Source organism: Lygodium microphyllum, chromosome 3 (assembly GCF_053477565.2).
Source record: "Lygodium microphyllum isolate KBCC chromosome 3, Lygodium_microphyllum_v1.1.10, whole genome shotgun sequence".
NCBI classification, from domain to species: domain Eukaryota; kingdom Viridiplantae; phylum Streptophyta; class Polypodiopsida; order Schizaeales; family Lygodiaceae; genus Lygodium; species Lygodium microphyllum.
Genome location: NC_141137.1, coordinates 104,762,225 through 104,789,980, shown reverse-complemented (window position 1 = coordinate 104,789,980; position 27,756 = coordinate 104,762,225). Strand labels below are relative to the sequence as shown.

Below are 27,756 nucleotides of genomic sequence, written 5' to 3'. Positions count from 1 at the left end.
GCCACTGATGTGTGCACTATTTCAGTCTTATGTCTCGTTTGTTTGATGTTTGGGAAACATGCAGCCCAACAAATTACCATAGCCCCCAATCCTAATTGGCACCATGTTACTCTTATAGATTCATTTCAAGGGCCAAGTGGTCCAAAAAATGGAAATGCAATTATTGTGGCATAGTGAAAACATGGAGTGTCACTAGTGTCACACACCATCTTGCCCATGTGCCAAGAAGGGACACAATTCCATGTGCAAATGTGCCAAGAGATGTGAAGCTTTCCCTTGATCTATGGAAGAGGCAACACCTTGGACTTCTAGTAGCTGATGTGGAACGAGATTTAGTCACAACTCACCAAGAGGGCAGCACAAGTGCAAGAGGACCATCAAACAGAAGTAGGGTTGCATCAACTACTACCAAGTGCCTCCGTTTCAGTTTTGGTATCTAACTCATGTACAACAAGAAGTCAAGATGAAGCTTTGATGCACCATTGTCACACATAGATACATGTGGACACACATGCATCACAATTGGTGTGTTTTGATTCCTATGTTAATGATTGCACATAGCACATTGAATGCCTTATGCACAATAGCTGCATGGACACTCAAGTGATGACATACCTTACGGTAAAGAATTCACCCCACTATGACGCACACTACAACACACATACATAATTGTTTTGTATACATTGTGCGCACATAAAAACACATAGGTAACCGCTTACATTTGGAGACCTTTCTCCTTCTCCACAAACCAACATCCAACCTATTGGAAGGAAGGATCATAGGGGAGCGAGGTAGAGAGAAGATAACTAATGAGGCATATATCTGACACACACCACAGTTCACTGCACTTTGCATTCATCCATTATGTGCATCCATTCACACATAGAGCATCCAACCACTAATACACTATGCATAATTGGTTCTCTTTTAGGGACACTGCTACCTCACACACACAGTGCATCTTACAATCTTGGACAATGGACACCCTACTGGCCCCAAAACTGACGCCCCTTCCGGTATTTCATTACCTTAATTGAAGAAGAAGTTGAAGTACAATGGGATTTTCCCAATCTCTTACGGTATTCCAACTCCCCTTGCTATCCAAAATGACCAACAAGTCTTCAATTTGATTTGCCCCTTGATTCAAGCACTCAATTGGCCTTCATCTACTTTGATGGAGATAAAAAATGCCCCAAATTCATTCGTAGATATAAGGTAGGAGAGGAAATGATGTAGATTGAGTTTTTCAACATAATATTGATTTAAAAGGATTAGAGGAAAGATAATGACAAATACTTAATTGGATATATAATATGGTTCGGCACCGTTAGAGATGAAAAATACCATTTTTTTATGGGGAAGGAAAAAATTTACCTTTTTGGCCACTAAAGTAATTTGGAGAAAATTTAATAAATGGTTTGGAAAAAACATTATTAAGTGATTTGGAGGAAATTCAATACAAAAAAATATATAAAAATGAGTACTTTAACTTCCAATATGATTGGGTACCTTTTGAGAAAAAATCCATTTTTTATAATTCTCGAGTGTCACTATGCTATCTTTGACCATCAATTTGGTATTAGGTACCATTAAACACCACTTCTCTAGTGTCACCAACTGACACTTATGGACAAATAAATAACCTAGGCCAACTAGCTACCACCAAGTACCTATGCAGCATAACTTATAGCAACGTTTCCTTTTACATCCCATGATTTCCTCAGATCCCAAGCTCGTAAATTTACTCTAACCCCAATTACACCTCACATCAACATTTACTTATTGTGTGATTAAAAATTAATCCACATGTTAAGTAAGATTTCAAAAATACATGTCCTCATAATAAATATCATCTTGCAAATTGGACCCATATATGTTGTATCAATAGTGACTTATAATAAAAGCGATTCTCTCCATGAGCAGCATGTTACAAAAGGAGTTTCAATAATTGTATGGACAACCCACAATTCTAATTACATTGATCTTTTGATTGAAGACATAGGAAAAATTCAATGGATTTAGACCATATCCAATACCGCAACAAGTATGGTAAATTTTGTGAGAAATAGACGCAAGATCCTTACAATCTTTCCCTTATTTAGGGACCTTGATCTCTTAAAACCCTCAGCCACTAGATCTACTTGCATTTGTATAGTATTTGAGAGACTGCTACAAGTTTACAAGGAGTTGATGCACACTATATGGTCTGATAAGTTCATATAGTGAAATGAGTATACGAATCCAAACACCTTTGTGAATGATACTTAGTGGAAAGAGATGAAGGCAATGGTAAGAACTATCAATTCTATCTACAGAGTGCTACGCATCACCAACATGGAGGATAGGACAATGGGCCTCCTTATATTGATAAGATGGAAGAGGCCTCCATTTTATTTTAAAAATCCCTCAAACAAGCAAGTAACTCTTTATTTTGCAAATTGCAATGTGTGAAATTTAAATAACCATTCTTGAATTGACATTTTATATGTTTTTTCAATGTTGACATATTTAGGATGGCTCAAATTATAGCTTTGTGGGAGAGGAGATGAAATTGGTTTCATATATCAATTCATGCAACGGCCCATGACTTACATCTTTTTGTCGAGATGATGAGCAATGTGAGAGTTAAGAGCTAGAGCAGGAATTCGAGTACATGACAAAGGTGACCGGTGGTGATATGTCCATGCTTCAAACAATTAAGAATGATCACTTAGCATTCTACAATCAAACCTTGCATTTTGATAGAGAGACCACGAAGCTAAGAGACTCAACTTCAACAGGCCTCATGGTGAGAGAATTATGAAAATTATGCGTCCACACTCGTGATTGCAATCCCAAGAATTCTTTATTCTAAGTAATATCATCTATGTAATTTGTTATTACTGCATAGTTTGATGCTTATGGCTCCTTTTGTGTTTCTATTTGAATAATGATTTAGAGAAATGCATTGCTATAGAAATGCTCTCACGAGATTGAAGCTCAAGCCCGTGTGAGAGAAAATGGGATACTTGGATCCTTTTACATACAAAGAAAAGAAACAAGGTTAGCACTACTTAATTAGAGATGTTGGTCTTTTGTCATTGCAATATCGAATTGTTGACAAAAATGCTATCCATCCCAAACCAACAAGTGATTATATTTCTATTTTCCTTGACTCTTAAATACCAATTCTAAAGATAATAGATTTGTTGTATACTCTGTCAAATAAAACACACATTAATATTGATAAGATTGACATAAAGAATGTGAAAGTTATTCAAGACATTACATTAGAGAAGCACGACATGTACACTATGCTCTACAAGAAAATAATAGCCTCGAGTCATAGCACACACAACAAGACTACTTCACAACATGAGAGAGCTAGAAATAGAACCAGCACTTCAACTATTTCAGAAGATTTTGAAACCAACCTCCTTTTTCGCAAGGAAAGTAAATAACCTAATTAAGCAGTAATTCCAACAAGCATAAAATATACAAATCTGAAAATACACACTTTACCACTTAATCTTAGACAATGGACATCCTGTTGGCCCCAAAAAACTTGTGCCCCTTGCAACATTTCCTAACTTGTATCGCTAAAGGTTGAAGTACATTGAGATCCATCCTAATCTCCTTTAATATTTAATACATCTTACAGTTCCTACCAACCAATAAACCGTCAAACCAATTTGCCCCTTGGTCTACTAGGAGATTAGCCTTCAATTTGCTCCTAGGATGACAAATTTTGCCCTAAACCTAATAATGATTGGCTAGTCTCTTGAAATCAGCTGAAATCTCCAATATTAGGTCCTGAATTCTAAGCATTATTCCCAAGGTGGCTAGTAAAGCCGAATTTATACTGTAAAATAAGGTCTAGGAACAAAAATTCTTCAATTGCACCCTCTTGGGACTGAGTTTGGCTAAGATCTCTTGATGGAAGCTGTGAATTGGCTAAGAGAATAGAGAGGAAACTAGAGAGAGAAATTTCATAGTTACATTGCCAAAATTGGCTGAAATTTAATGGTGCCTTGCTTTGAATGGCTGATGGACTACAGCCACTATAGCCCACCATCAACAAGAGCCCCACATGCACTCACCTGCCATTGTGGACCCCAAATTTGATATCACCTACCAAGTATAGCAACCAGAAACATCAAAAACATTCAAAAATAAAACATGAGAAATGTGTTTCGTAAGTTTCTTTCAAGAGGGGGTAAAGTAAGAAACTCGAGTTTTTTAATAAAGAGATTTTTTTAATTTTAAAAAAGAGAAAGAGGTTTTAAAACTCATTGAAACTCTCTTATAAACCAAGAAAGGTCAATTGAGCATAAATGATAACACATGAGAGTCAATTGAGAATAATACATTACGCATCCATTATTGACTTATGTCAAAGTTTAGTCTTTAGATAAGCTAATCATTATTCAGACCTCAAACATCATGATTCATACATATCACACATAGAAAATTGAAATAAACATACCACATAGCCCATGTGCAATGTGGAATGAGTCAACCTACAACATCATGATTCTCATTCCAAAACAAAATGTTCAAAATATCAAAATTTAAAATGAATCATAATAGATTATACATAACTCATAAATGAGACTAGAATCCTATAATCAACTTTCAAGACATGAATTGATACTACAGTGATAGAGTCCAACAACTTAAAAATTACCAAAAAAATAAATCTCTCATCCAAAATTAACTTTTAGTGGGCTAAGAAGCCACTACTATTTGGGCATGATAGAGAAGCTAGAGTCATGGGAGAAGTATGGAAGAAGGAAAAAAAGACCCCAATTAAGGTCCCATAGCATCACGCAGCATTTTACTGAAGTCGGACTCCACAGTATTTTTGTCATAGAAACTTCATGTTTTTTACTCAAAGAAACATTTCTTACTTGTAAACATGTTTCGGAAGATTTGAACCCAAAGAAACATGTTTCCTTGTTGCTATGCCTACAATGGGCTGTCACCTATCTCCACTAGCCTCCTAATCAACTAGGGCCAGCTCTTTGATAACCTCCAATGGCTCGGCTGATCACCATTAGCTGGAAAATTGCAGCAGCAGCTCTCTCTCCTCCTCCTCTCCTAACCTCCGCAATGCTAGAATCAGATTCCACCATCCTCTAACAGCCCTTTCCCCCCTTGTATGGGAAGGTTTTGTGGAGTGGCAACCTTATCGTTGCATTTTTCAGTAATTTTTTAGCCCAAATGAATTAATTTTTAAATTAATTTAATTACTAGTTCTTGCTCAAAAAAACAACTGTGCCAACCAACAATCAAATTGGCTTTGGCTAGGCCAATTTGTCATCTAAGCAATCCTGAGCATTTATTAGCCCTTGAACTAGCATTAACTAATTGAAAATTCTTGGTTCCTAATATCACCACTACATTAATGGCTAATAAAATCTTTTAGGCCAAAATCGGCCACCAGGCACCACCTAGTACTTAACTAATATAACTTATAACAATTTTTTAGTTTAATACCCACCAATATATCGAGGTCCTTGCCCTATCATCACCACTTAACTATCTTGCACAACACGTGCACCTCACATATACACATTGTTAGCCTACCTATGTTAGTCTTGTCAGTCTGTCATCTCCTAGTTGTGAGCTCATATGAGAGTCTAACAAAGACATAGGAGCTCTAGCAATTTAGGTGCATTTTTTATTTAGTTATCGGCTTCCTGTCTACATACCTAGGCTAGTTTCTACTTTCCAAAGTCTACCTACACCTGTTGGACATTGTCATTATCATTTGGGATTTTTTTGGGGTCTCCCCTATTCTTTTCTAGCATTTTTCTTCAATGACCAGCATTAAATGCTGGTTAAATGCTGGTATGCCAGCTTTCTTGACACCTACTGGTGTAGGTTGGCCATATTTGGCTATTTATAGCTAGCTAGCCCCCTTACTTAGCAGACACACAAACTCTTCAATCTTCTATCTTCCCTTTGCAAGTGCATACTCCAACTCTCCGTGCTTGGTACTACCAACATCATCAGCCTGATCCAGTGCCCTCACCAATGGTTTGGGTTGCATGCAATGACTGATCAATCCATCATGATTGTATCAACATTCTTCTTCACTCAATGCAGTATTCTTCCTTCATCTTCTGCTCTCTCTCTCTCTCTCTCTCTCTCTCTCTCTCTCTCTCTCTCTCTTTGGGAATAAAGGCCCTCGTGCCTTGAAATGTACTCGGGTGTGAACACACCCTTAGCACTTGTACTTACACATATATATCTATCTAAAAACCTAAGGGTACACACTCATCATTGTACCTAAAAACGTACACACACTCTACTCTACTCTCTCGCACTCTCTATCTCTCCGCGCATAACAAACACATGTTGTCTCGATCTTCGTGCCTAACCCGTCACTACAAACTCGTATCAGAGCTGCGGTTAAGGAGTTCGTACTTCTCGAAGTTCAAGCAAGAGCTGACAAGCAAGCGTGCAGGTCGTGGGGTCATTTTCAGACCTGGCAAGCAAGCAGGACGCAGTCGGTTGCAGCAGTTGACAGTTAGTTGCAGCAGTTGACGAACGACAAGCGACCAGGTCTGACGACACACTGCAGGTGACAATTTTCAAGTACGTGACAGGTTAGCGACTGACTGGCGACAGCTTCCAACTTGAAGGCAACAGCTCCCCTGGCATCAGGCGGCACTTTTTTTGCAAGGGGACAGGTCACAAAGGCTGCATCTGGTCAACGGGAGCAGATTTGTCATTTTCCTTTGCAAAATTTTTTAATTTGTTCAAAGGTTCCCTACAAACAAACCCATTGCCCACTGACGGGCGTTCGTGCATGTAGGCACAGTCAGGATTCTGGGCAGATTTAGGCTTGGGGCTTTTTTTGAATTTGGGGATCTTAACGCAAAATTGGACAATCTGACTCAAAAGTCGATGCACATTTGCCTGGGAATTTTGGGGCTTTTCACATTTTAGTGAAATTCTTTCAATTTCATTGAAATTAGTGCATGCAAGACAAGGAAAATTTTAGGGATTTGTCCAAATTTGTGCGAGCAAGATGCAACAGTGATATCTGTCTCAGAAATTGCATGAATTTGTGACATTTTGCCCTGACCTTTGGGGCTTTTGCAGTTTGGGCAAAATCTGTGCAGCAATTGGTCATTTTATATACATACAGGTTCAATTTCATTCAATTTGGACATCAACGCTTGGTAAAATTTGGAGGTTTTGCTGAAATTGCTCTATTTTGGCAAATTGGCATGTTCTATGCATGACAGAGAAAATGCAAATGTGTGGTTGATGCTTTGAGCACAAAAATTTTGGGGCTTTTGACCGTTCGTCTCAAATTTTATGCCCATGGGTACGTGTGCAACAGAAATTGCAGCTAAAATTTGGGATTTCTCATGTAATGTGATGCATATGCCCTTGGAACAGCTGTAATCAATTGTGGAATGATGTAGCACATGGTTTGGTGCTTCTGCAAATTTAATTACAGATCTGAAATCTATGCTTCTACGTGGTCATTTATTGCTTTTTGGTACTTGTTTGTACGTTGGTCACTTGGGTGACAGTTTGGGCCTGCATTTGCTGACTTTTTTGGTCATATTTGGGCTGATAATCATGGCTGGCAGCAGTGACAGCAATAATCTCATGCACATAAAGAAGCTTGAAGGAGCACATAACTTCATGTATCCACTTCATGTATCTAAGTCTCAAACCCCTGCCCCTCAGTCGGGCAACCCCCAGCAAGAGAGGCAAGGTGATGGCAAGGGGCAGTTTAAAGGTCAGACTCACACTGCACCGCACAGCCATCTCAGTCAACAATGTTCTCAACTCCAAAGGGCTTGTCTGACTGGTCTACAGAGGCCCACATCGTCTCCGTAGAGACATCCGATGCGAGTCTCGTTCACATCTATGAGTTGCCTCTTGACGAGGTTACTGCAGAGGCCCACTCGTCACAGCCGAGCACTTCAGCTTCAGTTTGGATTGTGGGCAGTGGAGCTACACGTCACATGACTCCTATAGAGGACATTTTCCATACCCCAGCCCCTGCAGCCGGGCAGGTCCGTGTAGGAACAACTCCTCGGTCAAGATTCAGCTCAAGGTTGCATCAGTTTTGCCACTGACAAGGGTCCGGATCTAGCTTCACTGGACAATGTATATCATGTCCCTCAGCTTGGGGTGAACTTGTTATCTATTCAGCAGCTTTGCTGGTTGGGGCGAGCAGTTTTCTTTACAGCGACCAGAGTCAAGGTCCTTGACTCTCAAACTGGTTTAGTGATTGCTCGCGGTGAGGCACAGCCTAATGGCCTATACCACATGACTCATTTTCTCACCGAGTCGACTGCCGAGGACTCTATGTTCCATAGCTTACAGGCCTTAGCCACATCTCGGGAGCCTACGCACAATGAGCGTCTTTGGCATTTTCGCTTAGGGCATCTTGGTTATGACTCACTTTATGAGTTGTCACACTATGAGTTGGTTGAGAGCCTTTCACGCCTAAAGCTAGCTCGAGATGCCTGTAAAGCCTGTCAGCTCGAGAAGCAGCACCGTACCCCATTTCCTCAACAGTCTACACATAGAGTTGAGGAGCCTCTTAGATTGATTCACGTTGATCTTTGCAGGCCGACATCCACTCCCACTTTGAACAGCGCATTGTACTTCTTTTTAATAGTGGATGATCATTCTCGATACATGTGGATGTACTTCTTCAAGCATAAGTCAAATGCTTTCACATATTTTTCTGCTTGGGTGCTACCGGTTCATAACCAGATCAGTCGTCGTGTCGGGTACATGAGGAGTGATAGCGGTGGTGAGTTTATCTCCCACGAGTTTTCCGAGTTTCTACAGAAGCATGGCATTTCTCGCCAGCTTACCTCTACCAACAGTCATGGAAATGGCACGCTCTATGCTGTTCGCATGAGAGCTTTCTGAGCGCCTTTGGGTCGAGGTTGTTAACACTTCAATGTATATCCTCAACCGATGCATGACTGAGGCTCTTCCTCAGAAGACCCCGTATGAGGCACTTTTTGGCTCTCGGCCTGTTATTTCCCATTTCAGAGTCTTCGGGTGTCATGCATACACACACACGCCTGATGACAAGATAGGTAAGCTTACCACTTCGAATTAGACATGGCCAGTGGCCACACCTCTTGATCCTACTGTCCACTTGTCGAAGGATACCCTAGGACAGCCCTTCGATGCACACACTTATTGTTCTGTTGTAGGAAAACTTCTTTGGTTAATTCACACTAGGCCAGCTTTAGCTTACTCAGTTAGCATACTTAGTCAGTATTTCACAGCACCTAGGATGTCACATTCAATTGCATGTCTTCGTGTGTTGCGTTATTTGCAGTGTACTTTTTCTTATGGCTTGACATATGGTTCTAATTTATGTTTACAGGGGTACACTGATTCTGATTGGGCAGGAGATCCTTACACTCCGCGTTTCCATGGCGGCTACCTCTTTATCTTGGGCATGGCTCCCATTTCTTGGTCCAGCCGTAAGCAAGAGACGGTGGCGGCTTCCACGGCCAAGGCTGAGTACCGGGGTCTCTTCGATGGCACCATCGAGGCCATCTATCTGAGGAGTTTACTGGCGGCGCTTCATGTTCCATGTGACTCTCCCACAGTTGTCTACTACGACAACCAGAGTGCCATTGCCCTTGCGGCCAATCTGATCATCACACCACGGACACGGCATGTAGGAGTCCACTTCCACTTTTCAAGAGAGCAAGTTGAGCTAGGTACTATTCGCCTAGAGTTTGTGCCTTCATCAGATAATTTTGCAAATATCTTGACCAAAGTGGTCAACCAGTCGGTTCATCAATACCTGCTACCCAGGATCGGCTTGGGTACACCCTTCCCTACTTCTTCAGCTTGACGGGGAGAGGGTGCTTCCCTCTTGCTTTCCCTTCCAGTTTGAGAGGGGGCGGCTTCTACTCTTGATCGTGACAATGATGATGCTTATAGTTTTTAGACATTACATTCACTTATTCTTTTATATTGTATTATGGGCATTTGTAACTTCCTCCGCACCGTCAAGATGACCTGATTGTAAAAGGGCCCTTAGACAAGTGAACAATTTCCCTGCGAGGGCACTGTCCCAGTGGCACCATTGCATAACATCTTGCATGAGCAAGACATCTTGCATCTCCCTTTGCATTACCCCATGCATTGACATTCTGTTCATGTAAACATGCATCTGTGTGCATTTATTCCTTTTCGGTCTTTTGGAGTGGTCGACTCTAGGATCCACCATATTCATAGCATAACACATGGCAGTTCTCCTAACGGCAGTTTCCCTACCCTTGCTTACTTGCTTGTTTTACTTGTCTTGCTACGCCCACTATCCTCTTTTTTGCCTTTCCACATATTCACCACATGATTGGCACATGTACACACTTGTTCTCATCCTTAGGCACTTATCCTAGTCAGTGCGAGGGATTGGTCTGCTAGTTTTGTGCTTGACTTGAGTTTAAAACTCTCTTTATCTTTTCCTATCTGTCACTTAATCGGCCACTGCCCCTATATTACTTATGTATTTTCAAAACATTTCAAAAAAAAATCCATTGATTCCATCCGCCTTTGTAGGACTTCGTAGGCCCTTGGGCAACCGCCAAGCACCCTTGGTCCGATGCCCTGGCCTCTTTGGGGTGATCACTTGGGCTCCCTTGGTAAGATAACCATTGCCTCTGTAGTCTTGGTAGGCCATTGGGCAGCCAACATGCACCCTTTGTCCGATGCCCTGGCTGCTTTGGGATGGGACGCCTTGGGGTAAATCAAAATTTAGATTGGCCTACTTTTCTCGCCCTATTTTGGGCCTGAGAGGGAATGTTGTGCTAAGAATTGCTCTTAGCTACTTAAACAACCCCAAAACATGCTTATTTTAGGCTTATTTTAGCCAAAACCCTAAAACGGGGAGCGGATCGAGAGAGTTAAGTGGTAGAGGATCTAGAACCCTAATTTTCTATAAATTGGCAGTCAACCCTCCACTCTTCCCTCAATCTCGTTTTTGAAGGTTTCAGGTGTTATCAGCTTGCTGCCCACACTCTGTTCGCGGAGGACATCTCAGCCCTTGCTGTCCATCACTGTTCCCTACAGTCTGGCGCATGTTTCCAGCCCTCCACATGCTAATTGCTGTTGTTTCTGCCTGGCGACTAATTGCTGATCATCTGCACTGTTGTCGTACACCTACCACATCAGCAAACTACTGCGTTTGCAAGCCCCAGCTGCCGCTCTGACAGTTTTCTCTCTCTTGCTGCAATTGCTGCAGTTTTTCTCCTGCAGGCTGTCCTGCCTGCGTTTTTAATCTCTCTCTCCTGCAGGCTATCCTGCCTGCTTTTTTAGTCTTTCTCTCTCCTGCAACCTGTCATGCTTGCGTTTTAGTCTTTCTCTCTCCTGTTGCCTGCGTTTTTAGTTTTTCTCTCTCCTCACTGTTGTCTGCATCAGATCCAGCTTCTCACTGTTGTGTTTGCTGGTGTTTGACATCCGGAGGCTGCCTTGCTGCAATTCGGGATCCGTTCGGAGTACGACACACTCTCCAACTCATTACCCCTGCCTTGATCCTTGAGATACAGGAGTTCGAGGTTCAGTATTCATTCACTACAGTGTGCTTGCTGCATGAGCATCGTATTATTAGTAGTCATATCATTTCATTTATTAATTGTGTTCATTGTCTCTGAGTTACCCTAACCTAACCCTAATTGTGTTCTTTTATCAGTCTATGCTTTATCGTACGGTTTTTGTTTATGCTTCTGTGTTAGGATATTTTCTTTACACGTGACCATGTTGTTGCCATGACAGAGCAACCAAGCGTTTCTTTGTGACATGGCCGGTTGGAACACATGAGTCAAACAGGAATGAAAGTGCTTTCTCATTTGTGTTACTTGCCTTGTCTTCGTTATGCTGATTTTGAACATTGTGATCATTGTATTTATGGCAAATATGCACAGACGTCTCATAAAAAGTCTCTTTCGCTAAAATCTTCTCCTCTAGAGTTCGTACATCCAAACGTATGTCAGATGCCAGGATTCTCTCTAGGGGGAAAGAAATATTTTGTCACCTTTGTCGATGATACTACACGAAAGGTATGGGTTTATTCTATTCATAGCAAGGATGAAGTGCTTAACAAGTTTAAAAATTTATCGGAATTGGCTGAAGATCAAACAAATAAGACACTTAAGTGTCTTCGCTCTAACAATGGTGGGCAATATGTCTCCAAGGCCTTTCAGGCATATTGTGACAGCAAAGGGATAAAGAGGGAGCTCACTGCCCCTCATAATCCACCCCAAAATGGAGTTATAGAGTGTATGAATCGGACCATACAGGATAAAGTCCGTACGATGCTATCTCATACTGCATTACCCCATGGTTTTTGGACAGAGGCTGTTATGACAGCCGTTCACTTAATTAATCGGTCATCAAAAAAGTCTTTGGGCAGCGGAGTTCCCAAAGAAGCGTGGTCAGGCAACCCACCTTCATATGCTCACCTGAAAGTGTTTGGCTGTGAGGCTTTTGTACACATTCGTAAAGAAAAATGCAGCAAACTTGAGCCAAAGTCCTATAAATGCATTTTCCTGGGATATGGTGACGAGGGTGAAATGGGGTATAGACTGTGGGATCCCGAGAAAAGGAAAGTAGTACGCAGCAATGACGTTATCTTCCGAGAAGATCGCATGCATAAATAGCCCGAAAAGACTGAGGAGGTCTATAGGGTTGTATTCCGAGAAGAAATACCTTTTGGACAGTAAAATGTGCCCGCTATATAGCAGCAAATACCTGCTGTAAATGCTCCTATAAATGCAGAAAATAATGCTGGAAATGATCAACCAGCTATTGCCCATGACAATGAGCCACTACATGTGCAGGAACAGCCAGGACAACAAGCTGTTAATGCTGATTTGCAGACTGAAATGCCAGGACAGCATGCTGAAAATGGAAATTTGCAAGAACATCCAGCAAACAATGATCATTGGGTTAGGAGATCATCTAGGGCTACTAGACAACTTGATAGATTTGTTCCTGGTGCAAATTATGTGGCTGATTATGTCATGTTGACAGACTGTGGTGAACCGTCTTGCTTCAAGGAAACAATGGACAGACAGGACAGCAAGAAATGGTATAAAGCCATGTTGTCAAAGGTGGAATCTCTTGAGAAAAATGGCACTTGGGACTTGGTGCAGTTGCCTAAAGGGCAAAAAATACTTCCATGCAAATGGGTTTACAAGATGGTCACTTCTTGTTCCTCACCAAAGTACAAAGCAAGATTGGTTGCAAAGGGGTACAAGCAGGAGCATGGAAAAGACTTTGATGAGATTTTCTCTCCTGTGGTCAAGATGACTACATTGAGAATCATTTTGGGCTTGGTTGTAGGTGAAGATATGGAGCTCATACAGATGGATGTAAAGACTGTGTTTTTACATGGTGATCGGCATAAAGACATATATATACAGCAGCCTGAAGGGTTTGTGGAAAAAGGGAAAGAAAAGATGGTATATAAACTCAAAAGGAGTTTGTATGGGCTGAAACAAGCACCAAGAGAATGGTATCACAAGTTTGATACATTCATGCAATCTCAAGGCTTTCATAGAAGTCAAGTGGATCGCTGCTTGTACACCAAGAAAGCAGCAGATGGCAGCCTGATTATCTTGGTTTTGTATGTTGATGATATGCTGATTGCTAGCAGGGATACTCATGCCTTGGACTCACTGAAGCAAAGTCTTCATGGCAGCTTTGACATGAAGGATCTTGGTGATGCAAATCACATTCTTGGCATGCGAATACTCAGAGATAGGTCTACAGGCTTACTCTATCTATCTCAGCAAGAGTATATCTCCAAGGTTTTACAGCGTTTCAATATAGAGGGGGGGAAACAATTGGGGTTCCATTGCCTCCATATGTGAAACTCAGTGCAGAGGACAGCCCTACATTTGATGTTGAGAAGGCTGAAATGGCCAAGATACCATATGCTTCAGCTGTTGGCAGTTTGATGTATGCTATGGTTGCTACAAGTCCTAACATTGCCTTTGCAGTGGGAGTGGTTAGCACATACATGTACCCCTAGCAAGAAGCATTGGGATGCAATGAAAGGTATTGTGAGATACCTAAAAGGCACAAAGGAGTTGTGCATCTGCTTTGGAAAGCAGAAGGCATCTGTTATTGGCTTTACGGATGCAGACTATACTGGTCATGCCAATTGCAGGAAGTCCACTTCTGGGCATGTGTTTACTTTCACAGGAGGAGCAGTCTCTTGGATCTCCTGGCTACAAAAGTGTGTTGCATTGTCTACTACAGAAGCAGAGTATGTGGTTGCCACTGAGGCATGCAAGGAGGCTTTATAGCTTTCACGTCTGGTGGGAGAGCTTGGCATCACAGAGTTACCTGTTGTCCATTGTGATAGTCAAAGTGCTATCATGCTAGCACAGAATCCTGTCTTTCATGCAAAGACAAAACACATACAGGTAAAGTACCACTTCATTAGAGATGTACTTGACCGCAAGAGCATTGAGCTTGTCAAAGTGCATACAGATTATAATCTTGCAAACCTTCTCACAAAGGGTCTTCCAACAGAGCTGCTTGCTCATTGCCGACAAATGATGGGAGTTGGATAGATATATGTATTTCAGCTTTGTACATACCTAGACTTAGCTAATTTTTTTCTCCTCTTAAGGCACATTGCCTTTAGGTGAGACTTACACATATATATCTATCTAAAAACCTAAAGGTACACACTCGTCATTGTACCTAAAAACATACACACTCTCTGCTCTGCTCTCTCGCACTCTGTCTCTCCGCACGTAACAAACACCTACTGTCTCGATCTTCGTGCCTAACCTCTGTGTGTGTGTGTGTGTGTGTGTGTCTCTCTCTCTCTCTCTCTCTCTCTCTCTCTCTCTCTCTCTCTCCCATTGCACTCTCACATGGTATCATCGCCTAAGTGAGAACACAGTCTAGAAATTTCTTGCAAAAGAGCAGGTTTTCATCACGAAGGAGCAGCCCAAATCTTTAAAACACAAATTTTCAGCCTATGTTCACTGCATTCAGTGCTCGTTCAAGTGGTCCAATCGGCCTTCAGCCAACCGGGTGACTTCCTTACAAGCTAGACGAGCATTTAGGCATCAAGCGACCCCTATTTTCTTGTGTTGTACTAAGAAGGCGAATTTCCTACAATAGGCAACAGCTTCCTGGTAGCAGGCAACAGCTTCTTGGTGGCAAGCGATAGCTTTTCCCTAACACACGACGCATCTACAATCCCTATAGTTGTCTTCTATCTCACGCATTGTCTCCATCCAAGCGCAGCTTTCTAGGTGATTGTTGCAGAATCTAAGATATCTTACCAATTCACGAGCTTTGATGACTCAAAGGAGGAGCTTCTTTCCAAACACTCTTCTAAACGGAGACGCAATTATCACCATTATAGTCAGCAAGAGGAGTCCCTGATTCGCACCAATCCCCCTTCTATTCATCTATCACACAAGGCTCTATTCGAAGTGAAGATGTCATGCTTGATACCCTCGATGCAAGTGTCTGTCTTACCTTCATTACCCAAAGAAGACAAACTCGATGGTTCGAACTATTTGTTGCGGTCATGTAAAGTGAAGTGTATACTTGACAACTTCAATCTTTGGGCTCTTGTTTCAAATTTCATCCCCCATCCTAAGGAAGATCCAACAAATGGGACTTATATGGACCCAACAGCCTTGTGGGATTGGCTCAACTTTCGAGCCCGATCCTTTCCCTTTATGAGGTTGCAAGATTTTGTCCTTGTGCATGTTCATAGGTTGAAGACTGCGGCAAAAGTGTGGAAAAAACTTGCGTCTATGTATCAGCACAAGACGTTTGCCCACAAGATTTCCCTTGAGAAGAAGTTACAAATGCTCAATCTTAATGATTTCTACTCTATGAAGGAGCACATCACAAAGATAGAGGACATGAGGTGAGATTGCCTCTCTTGGTCCAATGATATCCTCCAAAGACATGGCTATGATCATTCCCTCTCAACTGTCATCTCCTTGGTTTGATGTCTTCTACACCAGTCTTTTCACATCAAGAACCCACAAGATACTCTTATGGGAGGAGCTTTCACTGCTTGACTTGGAGCATGACGAGCAACTCAAAGAGGTTGGAGCCAGTGGTTCTGACTCCACCAAGGCATTTACTCAAGTAGACGAAAGAAAAAGAAGGCACAAACTAAGGACAAAAAGGATGAAATGAAGGAGAAGCCCATGCCCACGTTGTGGGGAGGGAACTAATCCCAAAGAGAAGTATTGGCAAAAGTACCCCCATTTGAAGCCAAAGGAGAAGGATTCGAAGGATACAAAGGCTGCCCCGATAATGACCAAGTCCATCTTTGTGTATGTATTTACCGAGGAGGATACAGCTCTTGCTTCTTCCACTTCTTTGTGTATGTATTTACCGAGGAGGATACAGCTCTTACGTCTTTCACTTAGGACAAGCCTTGGCTCGTTGACAATGAGGCCTCTTCTCGCATGACCTAGAGACAAGACTAGCTTCAAGATCTGAGTGCCAGAAGAAACACAGTCACCATTGGTGACAACTCTACCATTCCCGCTCGAGGAGTGGAGACTATTCCTTTATTGCCAAACAAGTAGTCTTCTTCGGCCAAAGTTCTACATGTACCAGGTTTAGGTTTTAGCCTATTGTCTCTTCACGGACTTACACAGGTTGGTACCCGCGTGGTATTTACACAAGATGTGGTGACAATAGAGGATGCTTCTATAGGTGCCGTTCTTTAGACAAGATCTCAGAAGGATGGACCTTACATGCTCACAACCTTAGCCGCAAGACCTTCACACAAGCTTGGGCTACTTTGGCATGCTCATTATGGTCATCTAAATTTTGACACTATGTGACGCACTTCTTGGAAGAAGATGGTGGAGGGACTTCCTGATTTTCCTCCTATTCACACTTTGAGCCCCAAATGTTTGTGAGGCAAACAGCATAGGCAACCTCATCCCTAGGTTACCTCCCAAAAAGCTTTTACTCCGCTTAAGTTGGTTCATACAAACCTTTGCGGACCTATGGGCACGGCCTCCTTTGGGAAGGCCAAGTATTTGATGTTGCTTATAAATGACTCTAGTCGTTATGTGTGGCCTTATTTTCTAGAGTACAAGAGCAAGGTGTACTCCCATTTTTGTAAGTGGAAGGTGTTTGTGGAGACACAAACTACCTTCAAAGTTCATGGCGTACAAGCCAATCATGGTGGAAAGTTTACTTACTAACCTCTTTTCTCAGTTTTGCAAGGATCATGGCATTCAGTAGAGTATACTCATATAGGCACGGCCTCCCTTGGAAAGGCCAAGTATTTGATGCTACTTATAAATAACTTCAATCGGTATGTGTGGCCTTATTTTCTAGAGTACAAGAGCAAGGTGTACTCCCATTTCTGTAAGTGGAAGGTGTTTGTGGAGACACAGACTACCTTCAAAATTTGTGGCATACGAGCCAATCATGGTGGAAAGTTTACTTACTAACCTCTTTTCTCAATTTTGCAAGGATCGCAGCATTCAAGTGAAGTATACCCATCCAAACACACCTTCGGAGAATAGTGTGGTGTTGTGTGCAAATCGAACCATGCTAGAGATGGCATAATCAATGTTGGAGCATCGGGGTCTTCCTCATAACCTTTAGGGTCAAGCGGTGACTACTACAATTCACATCCGCAACCATTCCCCGACTTCTACATTACAGGACATGACTCCCTATGAGGCTTTCTTTGGTCGAAAGCCCTCTATGTCTCACTTCCACATCTTTGGATGTAAAGCATTTATCCATGTGGACAAGAAGAAGAGCAAGACGAAGCTTAACTCATAGTCTAGGAAGCTCATCTTTGTGGGCTATAACACTACTACGAAGGGCTATCGACTCTATGACCCAACAACACGGAAGCTTGAGGTGAGTGGGGATGTGATCTTCGACACGTCTCTTCGAGGATCCTATTGACGATTCTATTGCAAGTGATTTTTCATCATCGACTAACCCACCCCCACCCTCCGTTCTACTTCCTTCCAAGTTGCCTCTTATTACCCCTTCTTCGTCTTCAGCTCCTCCCCCTCCTCCTTCACCCTCTACTCCGACTTCCCTATCACATTTGATGGATGCGACTACTACTTTTTCATCACATACTTTTATCCCTTCAGCTGCCTCTCTAAAGTCTTCTAGGGTTGATCCACCATCAGAGGAGGAGCCTTCTTTAGATGAGGAGGATTTACCTTCCCTTGTTGAGGGGGAGTCCCTTTCATAGACATGTGCATTGCAGGTCCTAAACACTACTCAATCTCCCTGACAGCAAGATGAGCCTATTCATATTACTCATTGGTACTGATAACTCGTGCAAGATTCAAGTGTTTCTCACTTTTCTACTTCTTCTACATGTATCAAATGGCACAGTGCATTTTTATTTCGCAGCACAAATACATTTCCAAGCTTCTCTCAGAGTTTGGTATGGCCGATTGTCGGCCTATTTCATGCCCCATGGACCCAAAGTCCAAGCTTTTGGCAACCGGAGCTTCCCTTTTAAATGCCACCCGTTATATGTGTCTTGTTGACTCCCTCATCTGGCTTATTTACACTTAGCCACATGTTTCTTTTGTTGTGGCATTGTTGTCTTCTTTCATGAAGACTCCCACTCAGGAGCATTGAAGAGCGGCCTTGCATGTTTTTCGTTATTTACAGGGAACTCGATCCTATAGGGTCATGTATGGAAAGGGAATTACTCTCTCTAGTTGGAGTGATTCTGACTGGTTAAGTGATGTGGATTCTCATTCGTCCACTACAGGCTATACCTTCTCCCTTGCATTGAGAGTTATCTCATGGAGTAGCAAGAAGCAGCCTACTGTGGCCCTTTCTTCTACAAAGACGAAGTATCGTGTATTATATTCTACAACTACGGAGGCGGCTTGGCTTCACCACATGTTGGCAAAGATTAGCTTCCTTAGCCTAGACCTACGAAGCTGCATGTTGACAACCACAGTACTCTAGCTTTGGCAAAGAACCTTGTGTTTTATGCTCACACGAAGCACATTGAGGTTCAGTATCACTATGTTCGAGAGCAGATTGTGGGTTCTGAGTTAGCAATGGCCTACTATCTCACGGAGGACGACGTAGCTGATCTCTTCATGAAGCCTTTGTCCCAGGCTTCTATGCTTCGTCACATGAAATTGTTGGGTCTTCAGACGCTCCCAGGATCTGAGAGGGGGTGTTAGTCTGCCTATAATAGTTTTGTCAATCTGTCATCTCCTGGTTGTGATCCCCTATCAAAGTTTGACTGAGACATAGGAGCTTTGGCAGTTTAGGCGCATTTTTCTTTATTTATCAGCTTCCTATGTGCATTCCTAGGCTAGTTTCCACTTTCCACAGCCTATCTACACCTGTTGGACATTTTCATTGTCATCTAGAAATTTTCATGGTCTCCCCTATTTTTTTCTAGCTTTTTTTTTCTGTCACCAACATTAAATGCTGGTCGGCCAGCCTTTCTAGCACCTATTGATGCAAATCGACCAAATTTAGGCATTTATGGCTATTTAAAGCCAGTCTCCCTCACTTGCCAAACACACACTCTTCAAGCCCTCTTCCATGGTTGTCTCATCTTTTGAGAGACCTTGGCTGGTTGATAGTGAAGCTTCTAATCATACGACTCCACGATGTGATTTGTTGCAAGATCTATGCCTTTCTAAGGGTTCTGTCACTCTTGGTCACATTGTATCAATCCCTATTAGTGGTGTTGACACTTTGCCTTTTTTTCCCAACCGCGCTTCGTGCTCATTTCACAAGCCCTCTATGTTCCGAACTTAGGCTTTCCACTCCTCTCAATTTATAGTCTTACTAGGCTTGGTACCCAAGTTGTCATCACCAAGCAGGCCATTTGTATTGACGATTCTTCTACAAGGGCTGTTATCACCACAATTTGACAAGAGTGTGAAGAAAACTACTAGGGTTTGCACTGAGGACACACAGAGTGTACAACCACGACAGCACAAAGAGAAACACAAACACAGAGGGCAAAACTCAAACCCTAAACGCAAAAATCAAAACTCAAACACAAACAAAAGAAGAGAGAGAGAGAACACAACTCTGAAGTGAATGAATGTTGTAAATGAATGTAAGAGTGTACAATGTGCTCAAGGGCAAAGCAATGTCGGAGTGTGAAGTCCACCGGAGACGGATCCCAAGTCCGTGACCACCAGTCGAAGTGTAGGAGTGCTAAATAGTGAATGGCAACAAGCTGGTCACTGAAACGAAGTAGTCTGGACGCTGAAAACTAGTAAATGCAGCAGTGAACCATCGATCACAGGCTGAAAACTGTCCACAGTCTGCTGTAAACAGCAGGCTGAAACAGTATCTGATGTGGTTGGCAATGACTGGATGATCAGATCGCAACAGATAATGATGTCGCCAGCAGCTGACGTCAGCATGGATGAAGGCGCCAGCAACAGGAGCAAACACGGATGGAGTGGCAACAGTCTCAAGGGCTGGACAGCCACGTGGGAGGAGGCTGATGGCTTAAATCTGCACGTGGAGTGAGAAACCTGCACAGACGGAATGAGGCTAAATGAGGGTAACATGTCTATTTATAGATATGGAAGGGCGCCCCAAAAATTAGAGTTTCCACTAAACTCTCTCGAACCGCTCCCTGTTTTAGGGTTTCCATTGAACTCTCTAAAACCGCTCCCCAGTTTAGGGTTTTACTCTAAAAGAGCATTTTTTTGTGTGTTTTGGGATTGTTTAAGAGGCTAATCAGCAAGTAATGCATGTTTTAGCTCAACAAGGTGCACGTTGGCTGCCTAGTAGCCTACCAAGACTGCAAAGGCCATGGTTATCTTACCAAGGCAATCCAAGTAGTCATCCCATAGAGGACAGGGCATCGGACAAAGGGTGCACATCAACTGCCCAAGGGCCTACCAAGCCCTAAAAAGGCGGATGGAATCACATGGAACTTTTTTTTTAATAAGTGAGATAAATTTTATGGAATGTGGCTGATTGAGTAATAGTGACCCAGAAAACGGGTATAGGTAGGGTACACCCAACACATCACAAAACAGTACAAGCTAATCCATCCACTCAAGGTGTCAATGACGAGGAAAAATAGGAGATGAGGTATCCATGTGTTGAAGGATGGTGGTGTGTTGGAATCTGCCGCCGGTGGAAACAACCTAGGATCCGCTCAAGTGGTGCTCTGTACAATGAGATGCAAAGTATTCTACATGCTGAAGAATGCTCATGCAGCAGGTGCCACTTGGACAGTGTCCCTCGTGGGAAAATTATTAACTTGCCCAAGCGCCCTAGTATAAAGATGATGAAATCATGCAATGCAAAGGGTAAGGTACAACAAGGGGAAGAAGCCGATGTCGAAGACAAAGTACTAAGGTCTGTAGAATACCAAGAAGGGTAGGAACCCCCTCTCAACCTGCATGTAAATGCCGAAGAAGGAAGAGGAGTCTGATGTCGGTCTTCAGATGGTACCGAGAACCATAAGGAATGAAATAAGAGGAAGTGGATAAAGCACCCTGCTAGAAGAGCAAGATAGAAGTCACCGCCATGATAGCATCAAGAGAGATGCTACACAATCCCCCTCGGAAAGGGAAACCACCATGCTAGAAGAAGAGCAAGCACTCCTAGGATGATGAAACCATGAAAGGAATGGTGTGCATCCCCACGTCTCTAGCCCAGGTAGGACCAAAGCAATCTGCAAGTTAGCCCTACACTGAAAGACAAAACCCTGCAAAAGAGATGAGAACCTGCAAACACAGAAGTTAGTAGTGAGATGCTCCAAAGCAAAACATAACAGAAAGAAAATCAAACAAAAATAAATGCAATGAATGTATATGTGTGTGAGTAAATGCAGCGGACATAAAAGGTGGCTCAACTACACTCCTCAATCTTTCCTCTATACTAACAATAGCTGCACATCAATGGGAAAATTCAGTTGGTGAGGCTAGCCACCTCTCCACTCAAGGAGGAGATACCACTTCTTCCGAGACGATTGGCCATCCATTGTCTACACCTAAACCACGCCTAATGTCAAGTTCATGTAATCATTTGATCGTATGAGCCAAACCCTCTCTATTGCATCTTCTAATATACAAGAACTGGTTGTAAGTTACCATGGAGATCCAAACTAGTATCAATATGTTAATGTTAGTAGAGAAGGCTCTAGACGCATAAGTTTGTCTTCAATTAGACCTAATCTTTACCTTATGTTTCATATGAGCATGTTATTGGTGGTATTGATCTCAATTCCCCTCTACCGCTCCCTCTTCAAATAATCATTGAGGTTTTCTTTCTTTTAATAGCTTAGGCTTTGACTCTACACTTGCTTCATCTATCAAACAGGGACGTGTATTTTTAAAGCTTAGCTTCATTATTAGGTTGTGCATATGTGAGGTGCACATGGGTCAAATGAATAATTAGTTAATTTTCAGAAAAATAATTTAGATAATTAATTAATTCATTAATGCTGAAATTTACTTTTGGAAGACTGCCAAAGCAAACTTGCCCAGGCAAGCTGAGAGAAGGCTATTGGGGCCGGCTGGGCATAGAGACAGCCATTCACAAGCTGAGGAAGCAAACCAGCCAGGTCGACAGCTGTTGGTGTATTCAAGTGCTGCTGGATTAGCTCTGAGACAAGTAGAGATAAGAGAGGAACAAAATGTGACATGCAACAAAGGCGCAATAACTAAAACATGTGATCCTTCCCTTGAGTGTGCCAATCAAGCTGAAAACACAGGCAACAAGAAGCTGACACTTGCAAAAACAACGTGAAATTTGACTGCACAAAAGTTCAAAGTGTCAGCAGCTGAAGCAAACACAATGGCTGGACATGAAAACACAGGCTGCAGCAGATAAAATTACAGGGTCAACTGCCACCCAGCTTACAAAGTCGATGCCCAAGTCAGCTGGATCAAGACAGCAGCAAAACACAAACTTTAGAGAAGTTGGGAAGTATGACTAGACCTGAAACAGCCGTTAGAAACAGCAACCAGCACCAGAACGAAGATACTTGGGCTCTGATAACATGTCAAAATGTCATGAAGCAACATAAGTGAAGAGATAGAGCTGAAAGGACTGCGGTAAACACAAAACACTGAAAAGAAGAACGAGCACACGTGAACTCAAAGAGAATGAAATCAGGAAACCGAATCATATACCAAGGTTCAAAAGTGTATGTAAAGGCACGGACTGTGAACAACCAGCAGAGTGTTCCCGGTCTCTATCTCTCTCCAACAAGATGCAGTGTGCTCATATCAGATGGTGATGATGTGGAGGAGAGAGACCGCCTTAAACAGGCCAAAGCAATACATTATGAAAAGCAGGTTGGCCAGCAGATTAAAATCATTAAATCAGGTTGGCCAACATTCAATATACACTACCACAGAAATGAAATGCGATGTACAATGCTAGCATGCATTTGCTTAGTGTGTATATGTTGGGCCCTCGGATGGGATGAAAATTTATGAGAGTTGTTAGTGGTCATGGTCATGTCCTTGTTGCAAGCCCTACACAGTACATAGAGTTAGTGAGGGCATTAGGAGTTCTATCTGGGCCTTCTCATTTTGGTCACATTGGATCTTATTGTCCTCTATCTTATTTTTGGACCCCATCCATCTTCTTTGCCTGGGGCGCCACCCAATAGTAATTCTTCTTGTTCGAGTGTTCCTCTTTACAATTGATGGCCCATTATTTTGCTTGTATTTACAGATGCAAGTCATATTTGTAAATTTCTCTTAACAATCATTGTGACGGTTTCTGTACACACCCACACACAACAATAATGCATACCCTTTCATTATAAGTTTAAAACAAATAAACTACTCGTGTATCCTGTGCATCCAAAGAATACATGTACTGAATATGCACCATGATCTAAATGTTCCATATGTTTTGATACATTGCTTACTCCTGATAAAATCAGGACAAACAATAATAATGATCCCCTCGACACTTGCGATAGAGAAAGACGTACAACGTCTACAAAACGCCAGAATGGCGTGTAAGACCTACAACTGAGGTGATGTCCCATCATACAGTACAATCGCAATATGTCGAAGGTAAATCAGAATGCAGAGTCCTACGACTATTAGGAAAGATGACAAGATCAAACAAATCCTCGTATCCTCAAATGAGATGATAACATGCGGATACAAGTATATATATGGTATGTACCTGATGTAATATCTCGGAGAGAATCTCACGTCGGCACGCCACCTCCAGCAAATATAAGAGACTGCGCTGACACAGAATGCCCTGCCTTTGCTGCTACTCTGTCCTGCCCTGCCCTGCCTCTGGCATACAAGAAAGAAAGAAGTCCTTTCTTCTAGCTCTAAACAACCCACTTCGATGTCCTCCGAATAACACACAACTAAATAATGGGTTCATATATCCATCTGCGTATCTCTCTCTCTCTCTCTCTCTCTCTCTCTCTCTCTCTCTCTCTCTCTCAGAGATAGCGTGTGAATCAACCGTTGCTGCTAGAAGGAGAGAAAAGGACATTACCAGCAATCATATAACGCAAGGTGTAGAGACAAAATGACACTATGGATTGGAGGCAGTACACTCAGATTAGGTCAAGATACAGCAACACAAGCACAGGATTCCGAATTACTTACTAGGCGACACCTGCTGTGAGAGGGCGCAATTAAGCCCGAGAAGAGTGAGGCACACTCCGTCCTGTCTCGGAGAGAATCTCACGCCGGCACGCCACCTCCAGCAAATGTAAGAGACTGCGCTGACACAGAATGCCCTGCCTTTGCTGCTACTCTGTCCTGCCCTGCCCTGCCTCTGGCACACAAGAAGCTCTAAACAACCCAAAATAACACCCAAGGACGAAATAATGGGTTTCCTACCACAGCTACACGTGAACACAATCTTAATAGGGGTAAAACCATATTCCCTCCCGTGTGAATAGCTCTAAATCCTTCAACTCTCTCAAGAGCACATTTTGGTCTTTATAGGGTACGGGGGCCGAAAAAGTAACAGCCCCCTTTTTTGTGACGTTTCTTTGGTTGGAAGCAAGGCCTATATAGTGACAAATCCACCAACTTTTACGCGGCAAGCACATTAAAATAGGAACATGCTTTTTACATAGGGTATCGAGTCATGATCGTCACGTCATTATTTTTACTCAAGTAAGTCACATAATACACCACATTCCATGGGAAGCAAGACTGTCTTTCTTCCTACCCCAAGCTTGTTGCAAAACTGATTGCGGCCCATTCTTTCCTTGGTCTTGGCAAGGCCTCTCTTTGCCTCATGCCTGTCACAAAACCGGTCATAGTCCATCCTTTGCCTGTTGCATTTTGCACTGCTTACTAAGAAGTCAACTGCTTCTTGCAAAAGCCCATCTACTGTGTTGCATGCACTATTGACAAAACTGCCAAAGCTAATCCCTACTTCAAAATCGGTTTCCCTCTTATCTCAACCTATCAAGGGAGATCAACACCGTGCTGTACAAAGTGAACAAAAAAAAACTATCATCAAGCTCAGCTATCCAAAGGGAACACATCAAGCTGCCCACAAGCCCACCAAAAAAGAGAGTTCGTTGTTCAGATTATGCACACCTAATGAATTGATACTAACTCAATGTGGTACTTATTAACTCTCTAACACCTCTTTCTTCTGCATTACATACTTATATCTACTTTAGACTATATTGCCAATTAGATTGTTAATGTTTTTTTAGGTATTATGGTGTTATACAGAATTATCATTCCACCCGGTGTTCAACTATTATCTCATCATTGTCATTTGCTTTGTGTTCCAAGTAGATTGCCCATACCTCTTCCCTCAAAAGAGAGAACTTCAAAGGTGGCACATTCTCTATTGGGTTTGTAAACACAACAGCCTAATTGCTCTCTCCATCATGAGGACTAGATGCACAAGGATTACCAAAAGAAGAAGTGAAAGGCATATGTTCACACTAGCCCAACGATGTTCTCTTCCTCCACCATCTAATGCTAGAAATGCACCAACATCATTGGAGGAATCTGAACCCTCCAATACTCCAATTGCCAAGCCTATAACCAAGAGAAGGCAACTACATTGGACAGAGTTGAACATGGCCAAGGCAATTGCTACACATGACGAGGATATGTCTATGCAAAAGTGTTGTAGGCAATTTGGCATGAGTATGATAGCCCTAGTTGCTTGAACAGATGGTAGATCCAAAAAGAAGCGTAGGGGCCCCCAAACCATTGTTACAGCCGATGAGGAGAAAGCTCTTCTCAATTGGGCATTCAAAATGCAAGACATTGGGTAGCAGGTCTCCTTGAGATGCTTAAGATTGAAGGCTGTTGAATTGTGTCAAATGCGTGAGATCCCTTTTTCCAATGGCATCCCTAGAAAGAGTTGGTGGGATGGATTTTTAAGGAGACATCCACAACTCACATTTCGAGTAAGTGAAAACCTAGACAAAGCAAGGGCAATTATTCTTCGTCCAGAAGTGGTGAAAACGTTCCATGACAACTTGCAAGCCATGTACAATCTCCATAATTACCCTCCGAAGAAGAACATTTGGAATGTAGATGAGACGGGCATGTAAGGCTGCAAGGACAAAGGTATGCGGGGGTATTGGCTCGAAAGGGCTCACAATTCTTTGTTGTGTCAATGCTACTAGAAAAGTCCTTCCGGGCTATTAAATTTTCAAAGGGAGGAAAGCCATGCAAAACTACTTGATGGGATGCAAAGATGGGGTTGTTATGTCAATGCAAAATAAAACATGGATGACTGGGAAACTATTTGAGGCTTGGCTAGAACATTTTAGAACTGCAATGCCCAATCCTCCATCCCCCTCAAACCGCCACTTGCTAGTTGTTGACGTCCATGGAAGTCACACACGTCTTGAGGTGGTACAAAAAGCTCACAAGTGTGGCATAAACATTGTCTCACTACCCTCACACACATCTCACAAGCTCCAACCATTAGATGTGTCCGTTTTTAAGCCCTTCAAGGCCAATTTTTGCAAGGAGAGGAACCTCTGGCAAGCCCGTAGCTTCTCCACACATGCAAGTAAGGGTGAACTAGCTAGCATTGCATCCAAGGCCTTAACTATTGCTTGCACAGAAAGCAATATTCATGCAGGCTTTAGGGCAACCAGAATTTGGCCCTTGAACCATGACATTCTCAGCTACAAAAACTTGCCATGCTCCAATTTGGATGTACATGTGCAAATTGAAGACCTCAACCATGATGTTGATGGTGGCATGGATGCCCAAGATTGCAGCCATGTTCTTGAGACACAATTTATGTAGAGTGTTGAAGATGGGTTGAACACCCAAGAAATGGATGATTGCAGCCATGTTCCCGTAACACCACTCATGGAGGAGTTGGAAGGACATGTTGCTACTACTCTTAGCCACTTGTCTGACATATGTGGGCCACCAAATGCTTCATCCACTAATATCAATCAGCAATATTGCAATGTTTTGGAATTGTTGCAAATACCTTGGGAAAATGTTACTATCACCCGTGTGCATGGGGAGGCTTTTGTGGACTATTCCAACTCCTTGATCCTTACCTCAGCCCAATTCATTGAAAGTCTCCAAGCTAAGAATGCAAAGAAGACTGAGATCGAGAAGCAAAAGGAGGCAAAATGAAGATTGCGAGACCAAAAGAGATGAGAGAACCAAGCTCTTGTTGAAGCTCGCAAGAGACAAAAGGAAGAAGATAAAGCTACCAAAGAGTCTAGGAAGAGGTGGGAAGCACAAAAACTTCAATTTGAGAGAGAGCTTCGGGCAGTATTGTGGGAGGGTGCACCATGGGCAAGCAACTTACCTACCT

General features: G+C 42.5%; 1 protein-coding gene and 1 pseudogene across 4 annotated transcripts in view; one reads left to right on the top strand and one right to left on the bottom strand.

The window, feature by feature from the left end:
- Positions 1-24,891, bottom strand: part of LOC148038702 (3-hydroxyisobutyryl-CoA hydrolase-like protein 5) — a 77,663-nt gene extending 52,772 nt beyond the window's left edge. Inside the window, exons 1-2 of one of the 4 annotated variants that reach the window (XM_087674429.1) lie at positions 24,588-24,890; positions 24,145-24,340 (exon numbers count right to left, since the gene is read on the bottom strand). The gene's annotated coding sequence lies outside the window, so the exon portion shown is untranslated. Of the gene's footprint in view, positions 1-24,144; positions 24,341-24,587 lie in introns of all 4 variants that reach the window. The other 3 variants (XM_087674436.1, XM_087674433.1, XM_087674437.1) reach the window with 3 other exon arrangements.
- Positions 24,892-26,501: 1,610 nt separating this feature from the next.
- LOC148038701 (MFS-type transporter clz9-like) lies at positions 26,502-27,227 on the top strand (annotated as a pseudogene).
- The last annotated feature ends 529 nt before the right edge of the window (positions 27,228-27,756 follow it).